This window comes from Arachis ipaensis, chromosome B10 (genome assembly GCF_059453495.1).
Source record: "Arachis ipaensis isolate K30076 ecotype BB chromosome B10, ASM5945349v1, whole genome shotgun sequence".
Taxonomy (NCBI): domain Eukaryota; kingdom Viridiplantae; phylum Streptophyta; class Magnoliopsida; order Fabales; family Fabaceae; genus Arachis; species Arachis ipaensis.
In genome coordinates, this window is record NC_142435.1 from 52,694,039 (window position 1) to 52,703,570 (window position 9,532).

At 40.3% G+C, this 9,532-nt stretch overlaps 2 non-coding genes across 2 annotated transcripts; both read left to right on the forward strand.

The window, feature by feature from the left end:
* The first annotated feature begins 558 nt into the window (after window positions 1–558).
* LOC148580046 (small nucleolar RNA R71) lies at window positions 559–662 on the forward strand. Its single transcript, XR_015899300.1, has one exon. It is a non-coding gene; the product is annotated as a small nucleolar RNA R71 (small nucleolar RNA).
* Window positions 663–8,629: 7,967 nt separating this feature from the next.
* LOC148580047 (small nucleolar RNA R71) lies at window positions 8,630–8,733 on the forward strand. Its single transcript, XR_015899305.1, has one exon. It is a non-coding gene; the product is annotated as a small nucleolar RNA R71 (small nucleolar RNA).
* The last annotated feature ends 799 nt before the right edge of the window (window positions 8,734–9,532 follow it).

Consider the following 9,532-nt stretch of genomic DNA (forward strand, 5'->3'; position numbering starts at 1 on the left):
TGGGGGTAAGTGTTTTGTGTGGCTTGGTATGATCTTTGGTTGGAGTTTTGGTATGTGGAATTGTTTTGTTGGTTGTGGTTGTAAGGTTTGTGGTTTTGTGGTTGGGTTTGTTGGTTTCCCCACCCAAAGTTTGGGTGGTTTCTCCAGCCTGGGTTGTAAGTGTTGGAATGTGGATCATATGATTGCCTTTGTTGGTTTCCCACATAGTTAGCCTCATCCCAATCACCTCCTTCAATGCCTACTTCCTCTTGATCTTGTGTGTGTATTGCAGCCACTTGCTTTGTTTCTAATTGCCTGGTAAGCTCTGCTAGTTGCTTGGCAAACACCTTGTTTTGGGCTAGAATTGTATCAACATGGTTCAGCTCCATGACTCCCTTAGTGTTGTGCCTTTCTGATGCATAGTAGTACTCATTCTCAGCTACTGTCTCGATCACTTCAATGGCTTCTTCCACAGTCTTTTTCCTGTTCAATGAACCTCCTGATGAATGGTCTACAGCCTTCCTTGATTCATAAGAGAGCCCATCATAGAAGATGTGCAGTTGCACCCAATCATGGAACATGTTTGGTGGGCATTTCCTTGTCAAGTCCTTGAATCTCTCCCATGCCTCGTAGAGAGTTTCACCATCTTGTTGTCTAAAAGTCTGAACCTCAGATCGAAGCCTATTGACCTTTTGTGGAGGGTAGAAACGTGCCAGAAACTTGCTTTCCACCTCATCCCATGTTGTTAGACTCCCCCTTGGGAATGATTCCAGCCACTTAGCTGCTTTGTCCCTAAGTGAAAATGGGAACAAAAGCAGTTTATAGGCATCTTCCTGGACTCCATTGGACTTCACAGTGTCACAAATTCTCAGGAATTTTGTGAGATGTTGGTTTGGGTCTTCATTAGCACTTCCTCCAAAGGAACAATGATTTTCCACAAGTGATATTAGCTGTGGCTTGAGCTCAAAATTGTTGGCCTGAATGGGTGGTTTCTGGATGCTACTACCACAATTCCCAGAGGTTGGGTTTATGTATGAACTAAGAACCCTCCTCTCAGGGATGGCATCGTTTCCATCAGCTCTCTCATGGTTGTGAACTTCTCTATCCATGTTGAGATCTAAAGCTTCCTCAAAATTGTCCTCAGATTCTCCTTCAGATTCCTCTTCTCCCACTACTCTCTTCCCTCTTGCTTCCCTTCTAAGTCTATGAAGGGTCCTCTCTGGTTCGGTATATGGAGGAGTTGATGTCTCTCCTCTCCTACCTGTCATACAAGATCACAGCTCAAACACAAACAAGTGAAATACTCTTGGTTAATGGAAGAGTATGGTTAGCTCAATTGAGGAATTAATTCAAACAGTTAGTGAGTCAGTGAGTTAGTTGCATGAGTTTAAAGGCATAAAGAAGGAAAGCATGTAACCAAGTGCAGGAATTAAAGTTCAACAAGTATCTTGAACAGAATTAACAAAGCAAGAGAAAATTGCTCAATCTAGTTAGCTTCCAATTTGAGAATTGTCAATCGAAAACCAATCCCCGGCAACGGCGCCATAAACTTGATGCGCATAAACGTGTTATGCTACGATTTAGGAAATTGCACGATCGGCAAAATTCCTTCCGGCAAGTGCACCGGTTATCGTCAAGTAAAAACTCACAATAGAGTGAGGTCGAATCCCACAAGGATTGGTTGAGTGAGCAATTCGGATTAGAAGTGTGTTCTAGTTGAGCGGAATCAAGATTGAGATGAGTATTGCGGAATGTAAAAGTGGCGGGAAAAGTAAATGACAAGAAATTGAAATGGCAGAATCTTAAATTGCATGAATTAAAGAGCAGAAACTAAATTGCTGAAATTAAAAGGGAATGGGGGTGATTGCATGAATTGAGTAGCAGAATGTAAAGAGAAAGTGGAAATCAGAATTGGGGAATTCATTGGGTTATAGGAGATATTGAGATCTCCGAATCAAAACATGTTTATCTCTTCCTCAACCAATGCGTTCATTAAATTTTGCTTGGCAATCTTATATGATTGGATCCCAATTCCTTGGCTCACCAATGCTCTCTAAAAACAAACAAATTCCCAATCCCTTGGTTTAAATGTTCATAAGAAGAGATGATGCTTGATCACTGATTATACCACACAATTTCATGAACCACAATTTGGTAGGATTACATGTCACAATATCCATCCAAACCCCAATCCAATCCACTGTGAGAAAGCTTCTCTAGCATGAATCCTCCATTCCTTTCCCAAGGCTCCGAAGGATTCCAAGTATGAGTAGTTTCTTTCCCAAGACAACTACTCAATGGAATTAGATCGAGAAGCTTTCTAACAAAATTCAAGAGAAAAGATTGAAGAAGAAGATAAACTATTATTGATTCATTGAATTACAATAGAGCTCCCTAACCCAATGAAAGGGGGTTTAGTGAATCATAGCTCTGAATTCAATTACAAAGAAAAGGAAAACTAGCTAAAAGTCAAAGTAAAAGTCCTCTCTAACTTAACTTTTATCCTATTTATACACTTTCTATATTGAGCTTCAGTTGTGCTTCTTGGGCTTTGAGGCCTCTCCTTGCTTTCCTTTTGCCTTGGGTTTATGATCCATAACCTTGATGAGGTTGTTGATCCAAATCCTGTAACATTTATTGAGCCAATTTAGTGATAATCAAATAATGACACATGACTCAATAAATTGAGATTTCAAACTCATCAATCCTTCAGGCCCAATCCCATAAACCATGATATTCAATTGGGTTTCATACCAAAGTAAGTTTAAGTTAATATTTGTGCTCAAAGACTAACTTAAATCACAATATTTTTGGCCCAGAAACCTTTTCCAAGAGTGGCGTTTAAGTTGTAGTTTAAGCTTAAACTGCAGCTTAAACGCCAGACACTTCCAGTGAGGCCTTTTGTAGAAGCACGTTTAAGCTTCAGTTAAGGTTAAACTGAAGCTTAAACGTGGAAATGGAAGAAGGTAGCCCTGGAGAGTCATGTAGTCGAACACGTTTAAGCTTCAGTTTAAGGTTAAACTGAAGCTTAAACGTGGAGATAGGAAAGGCAGCCCTGGAGGTCGAACACGTTTAACCTCCAGTTTGAGGTCAAACTGGAGGTTAAACGTGGAAAAGGGTGGAGGCATACTGGAGGTCGAACACGTTTAACCTCCAGTTTGAGGTCAAACTGGAGGTTAAACGTGGAAGCTTGGAATGGTGGCCCTGGAGGTGTCGAACACGTTTAACCTCCAGTTTGCGGTCAAACTGGAGGTTAAACGTGGAGATGGAGAGAGCAACCCTGGAGTAGAAAAGCTATCGAACACGTTTAAGCTCCAGTTTGAGTCAAACTGGAGCTTAAACGTGGAATGGCTCCCTGGTACTCTTCCTGGTTCTGGCGTTTAACCTCCAGTTTGAGGTCAAACTGGAGGTTAAACGTGGAACTCCTCCCTGGGTGGCATACTCATTCTGGCGTTTAACCTCCAGTTTGAGGTCAAACTGGAGGTTAAACGTGGAATGCTCCTTAAGTGAGGCTTTTCATTCTGGCGTTTAACCTCCAGTCAAACTGGAGGTTAAACTTCAATCCCAGCATTTCTTATCCTTCATGATTTTGGCGTTTAAGCTCCAGTTTAGGCTTAAACTGGAACTTAAACTCCACATGTGATATTCAAGCTTCCTTTATTGATTTTGTTGCTTCCTTGCTTAGCCTCTTCTTCCCTGAAATCATCCAAACAATTGCATCAAAGTCTTGCAAAATTTCATGAGAAATCTTTCATTCATAGCTTTTAAGTAATATAACTAAAACTCATGGAATTTGCATCAAAATCATATTGTTTGGATGGTTCATTACTTTGTTCTTCATTTAACCATTTTTGGTTACTTTAAGCTCAAGAAAATGCATAAAACAACTAAAACTAACAGAAAAATGCTAGTGAAACTAGCCTATGATGCCTTGGCATCACAACACCAAACTTAATACTTGCTTGTCCCTAAGCAAGTCCTGAGTTATTTGAGAAGAAAGTATGAAACAGAAAGCAATTACATTGGCTATATTAGCAAGCATTTGAAGTTCATCAGAAGGGTTTTATGCAGAAAGTTGCAGCATCACTTTTTCATACTTATCAGGTATGATTATCACTTTTTCATTGCATCCATCAAAAATTGCTATGGCCTCTTGTTATTCTTATGTCTTTGGCACTTTTCTCTTCTTTGTTTTTCTTTTCTTTTTCTTAGAGCTTCTTTTGCTCCTTGTTTGCTTAGTGTCATGTGTTGCACAAGCCTTTGGCATTTTCTTTTTCTTATCAGTGCACTACACATATCCACCTTAGGCATTTTAGTTCACATTTCTTCTTGAGACATTGGTGCCCAGCACCTCTTTGTGTGACTAAATGTTTTGTATTTAGGTTGCTCTTGATAATGGACTTTTGGTTGATAATCCCGGGTTAGTTAACCCAAGTTACCAAGTGTTGAAACACTCCTCAGAACCTATTCATCCAAGCATATCCTTAATACATAAACACCACAGGCATTTGTCTCAGAAGTTCAAACCATTGGTACCTAGCTTATTTTCTCAATTTTTTTTTGCTTTTTGGTTGCCTTTTTCCGTGGCTTTTTCTTTTTCTTTTTCTTTCTTTTTCATGGCCAAAGACATTTATTCATCAAGATCCATAGACAATGTTCACTTTCTACATAAAAAAATGATAATTCTACACTCTAATTTTAGTGATCTGACTAAACAATCAAGCATGCATACCACCACTTAATTCTACTTGATTTGTCACTAATTTAGCCAAGTTACTTTTGTTCAAACTTTTCTTTTATTTTTGGAAACAGAACAAGCATGGCACGCACTTGTTTAAGAAGGTGAAGTTATATCCAAACATCTAGGCATTCACTTTATTCAAAGCAATTAACAAACACACATACTAAAAAAAACGACTCATAAAAAAAAAACTCCACATAACACTTAAATGACTTATGATGAAAACACGTTCATAAAGACAATTCACCAATTATCATTTGATTATTAAGGAACGAGACCACCTCTTATTTATTGCTTGGTTCTTCTTAATTCTTGGGATCCTGCTTCTTCTTGCTTCCTGCCTCTTTTTGACCACTTGTGCCTCCCTTGTCTTTTCTTATGAGCTTTTTCCAGAATCCAGCTTTTTTCATCGTTTCTTCCACTCCTTTTTCAAGGATCATTGCCTTGTTTATTTCTCCTTCTTTCCTCCCTTTGAAATACTCATCATAAGCTGGGAATGCTGGGTCCATCTTGTGTAGATGTTCCCCTATGTAGTTAAGCTTGATTTGCGAACTGATGTTGTAATCAGCTTGGACTGAGTATCTTGCATTCTGTAAAGTGGTGGCTTCCTTGATTGCCAAGACATTGGCATCTTGGTGTTGGCATATGTGGCTGAAGGATTCCTGTAAGTGTAAATTTTGTTCCCTTTGCAGATCGAAGAATCTTGATTCAAAGTTCCTTTGCATATCCATCATTTTTAGATGAAAGTCCTCTTGTCTCTCCTGAGACCTCATGTATTGTTGAGACATTCCTTCCATGATTTCCTGCATTCTGCTCATATCCATGGGGTCTCTGGGAATTCGTTGTCTTCTTTCAGGAGTTGCTTGCTCTTCTTGCTCTTCTTCTCTATCTTCTCCTTCCTGTCTTTCTTGTTCTGCTTCTTGCTCGGCTTCCACTTATTGCCCTTCTTCATTTCTTCTTCTTGTATGTCTTGGAGGAGTTGGGCCAAGAGTCATTCTGTGCGCAGTTATGGCCAGTCCAGGATATAGCCAATTAGGTCTTTCATCCTCAAGTGGTACTTGGGCATCGATGCATAGTCTAATGATAGTGCTAGGGAAGTGGAGCCAGGATTCAGGGTCACTTTTCTCACTAAACTCTTGTATCTGTTCAGCAATGAGTTTATGAACTTTGATCTCTCCTCCAACCATAATGCAATGTAGCAAGATGGCTCTTTTAGGGACTATTTCTGAAGAGTTTGCAGTGGGTAGGATGGATCTCCTAACTATTGCATACCACCCTTTAGCTTCAGGTGTTAGGTCTCCCGATGACATGAAATCCATATTGGTTGTCCTTAATGAGTGTGCATAATTCTAATAAATCATAGTCACCTTGGCTCTTTGATTCTAAACAAAGTGACTAACCTAAGTAATTGAAACCAAAGTATTAAAACATGTGAATGGTATACTTGTCATGAATTTTGAAATCCAGAGGAACTTCTTGCTTTTCATAAACTGTGTTCAAAAAGAACACCAAACTTAATGTTTGGTTGTGCACCTTGAATGAAAGATGGAATTCAATTCGAGTAAGATTTGGGAGTGCCATCAAGCACACCAAACTTAGAGACCCATCGTAATTTACATGCAAGGTTTAGTGCACTTAATCAATAGTTGTCCTGAGGATTCAAGTTCATGCATAAGAAACCATGCTTTATTAGATGTAAAGCAAAGCACTAAAGATTAAGGATACTAAAAACATGGGTTGCCTCCCATGAAGCGCTTCTTTAACGTCACTAGCTTGACGGTTGTCCCTTGTTAGGGTGGATTGTAGTGCTTGACGTCCTCTCCTCTCACTATGAAAACGTCCCCACTTGATTCATTCATGACCTCTAAATGTTCCATAGAAAGAACTTTCCTGATTGTGAACACTTGAGGGAGCTGGGAAGGAATGGTTTTGAGGCCAGGTGGGATTGGCAGATAATGACTTGATATCACGTTATCTCCCGGAGAAAAACCTTCAGTGGGAATTTTCTTGTTTCTCCATCCTCTTGGCAATCTCCCTATCACTCTTCCCTTTCTCTTGAGGATTTCTTCATTGACCTTTATGTCAGGAGGATCCTTCTGATCTGTTTCCACTGATTCTTGTGGCTCTAACTCTTGCAACTCTTGTTTGCCTTCCAATGACTGTTTTAGAGTCTCAGCTGCTGGATTACTTTCCTCCAAACACGGATGGCTACTATCATCTTTAGGCTTTTCAGGTTCTGGTTCAGGCTCAGATGCAGGTTTGAAGACTTTGAAAATGAGCTGTTCATCATGTATTCTCAGAATTAGCTCTCCTTGTTCTACATCTATGAGTGCTCTAGTAGTGGCTAGAAATGGTCTGCCCAGAATGATAGGGTGTAAGTAGCTTTCCTCCATGTCCACAATGACAAAGTCTGTGGGGAAATAATAATCCCCCACTTTCACCAGCACATTTTCAACTACCCCTTCAGCTTGCTTCTGAGTTTTGTCAGCCAGTTGTATGATTACATCAGTGGATCTCACCTCATTCAGTTGTAGCCTCTTCATAAGAGTTAGAGGCATCACATTTATGCTAGCTCCTAGATCACAGAATCCTCTGTCAATTTTTGTTTCCCCTATGATGCAAGGGATATGAAAACTTCCTGGGTCCGTTTTCTTAGAGAGTGTGTCCTTCTTGATGAGAGCACTGCATTCTTTGTTCATTGTTACTGTTTGTCCTCCCTTCAAAACTCTTTTTTTGCTTAACAATTCCTTTAAATACTTGATGTGTGTGGGCATTTGATGAAGAATCTCAAGAAAGGGAATATTGACATGAAGAGAGTTAAATGTCTCTAGAAACCTTGAGTAGGTTTTCCTTTTTTCACCTCCTCCTAACCTCTCAGGAAATGGTGCTTTTGATTGGTATATTTCCATCATGCCTTTTTGCAGTTCCTTGGCTTGCTCAGTTCCACCTTCTTGCTTAACTTCTTCCACACCTTCCTTCAAGATTTCTGGTTCCTGCTCTGAGGGCCTGATTCCTTCTTCTTCTGAGACTTCCTTCATTATGGTGATGGCTTTGCATTCTTCCCATCTTACTCTCTTTTGTTCCCCTTTAGGATTCTTTTCTGTGTCACTAGGGAACACTGCAGTTGATTTGGGTGCCTGTTGAGATAGCTCTCCTACTTGAGATTCCATCCTTTTGAGTTTTTCACCATGGTTTCTTAAGGTAGTTCTCACATCATCCCTGAAGCTCTTCAGTTCAATGATGTCTTGACTCATGGTTGCCATAATTCCTTCTATTCGGTTGAATTGATCTTGAAATTGTTGGTTCGGATTAGGTTGGGTATGTTGATTATCTTGGCCATGATATGATGATTGGGGGTAAGTGTTTTGTGTGGCTTGGTATGATCTTTGGTTGGAGTTTTGGTATGTGGAATTGTTTTGTTGGTTGTGGTTGTAAGGTTTGTGGTTTTGTGGTTGGGTTTGTTGGTTTCCCCACCCAAAGTTTGGGTGGTTTCTCCAGCCTGGGTTGTAAGTGTTGGAATGTGGATCATATGATTGCCTTTGTTGGTTTCCCACATAGTTAGCCTCATCCCAATCACCTCCTTCAATGCCTACTTCCTCTTGATCTTGTGTGTGTATTGCAGCCACTTGCTTTGTTTCTAATTGCCTGGTAAGCTCTGCTAGTTGCTTGGCAAACACCTTGTTTTGGGCTAGAATTGTATCAACATTGTTCAGCTCCATGACTCCCTTAGTGTTGTGCCTTTCTGATGCATAGTAGTACTCATTCTCAGCTACTGTCTCGATCACTTCAATGGCTTCTTCCACAGTCTTTTTCCTGTTCAATGAACCTCCTGATGAATGGTCTACAGCCTTCCTTGATTCATAAGAGAGCCCATCATAGAAGATGTGCAGTTGCACCCAATCATGGAACATGTTTGGTGGGCATTTCCTTGTCAAGTCCTTGAATCTCTCCCATGCCTCGTAGAGAGTTTCACCATCTTGTTGTCTAAAAGTCTGAACCTCAGATCGAAGCCTATTGACCTTTTGTGGAGGGTAGAAACGTGCCAGAAACTTGCTTTCCACCTCATCCCATGTTGTTAGACTCCCCCTTGGGAATGATTCCAGCCACTTAGCTGCTTTGTCCCTAAGTGAAAATGGGAACAAAAGCAGTTTATAGGCATCTTCCTGGACTCCATTGGACTTCACAGTGTCACAAATTCTCAGGAATTTTGTGAGATGTTGGTTTGGGTCTTCATTAGCACTTCCTCCAAAGGAACAATGATTTTCCACAAGTGATATTAGCTGTGGCTTGAGCTCAAAATTGTTGGCCTGAATGGGTGGTTTCTGGATGCTACTACCACAATTCCCAGAGGTTGGGTTTATGTATGAACTAAGAACCCTCCTCTCAGGGATGGCATCGTTTCCATCAGCTCTCTCATGGTTGTGAACTTCTCTATCCATGATGAGATCTAAAGCTTCCTCAAAATTGTCCTCAGATTCTCCTTCAGATTCCTCTTCTCCCACTACTCTCTTCCCTCTTGCTTCCCTTCTAAGTCTATGAAGGGTCCTCTCTGGTTCGGTATATGGAGGAGTTGATGTCTCTCCTCTCCTACCTGTCATACAAGATCACAGCTCAAACACAAACAAGTGAAATACTCTTGGTTAATGGAAGAGTATGGTTAGCTCAATTGAGGAATTAATTCAAACAGTTAGTGAGTCAGTGAGTTAGTTGCATGAGTTTAAAGGCATAAAGAAGGAAAGCATGTAACCAAGTGCAGGAATTAAAGTTCAACAAGTATCTTGAACAGAATTAACAAAGCAAGAGAAAATTGCT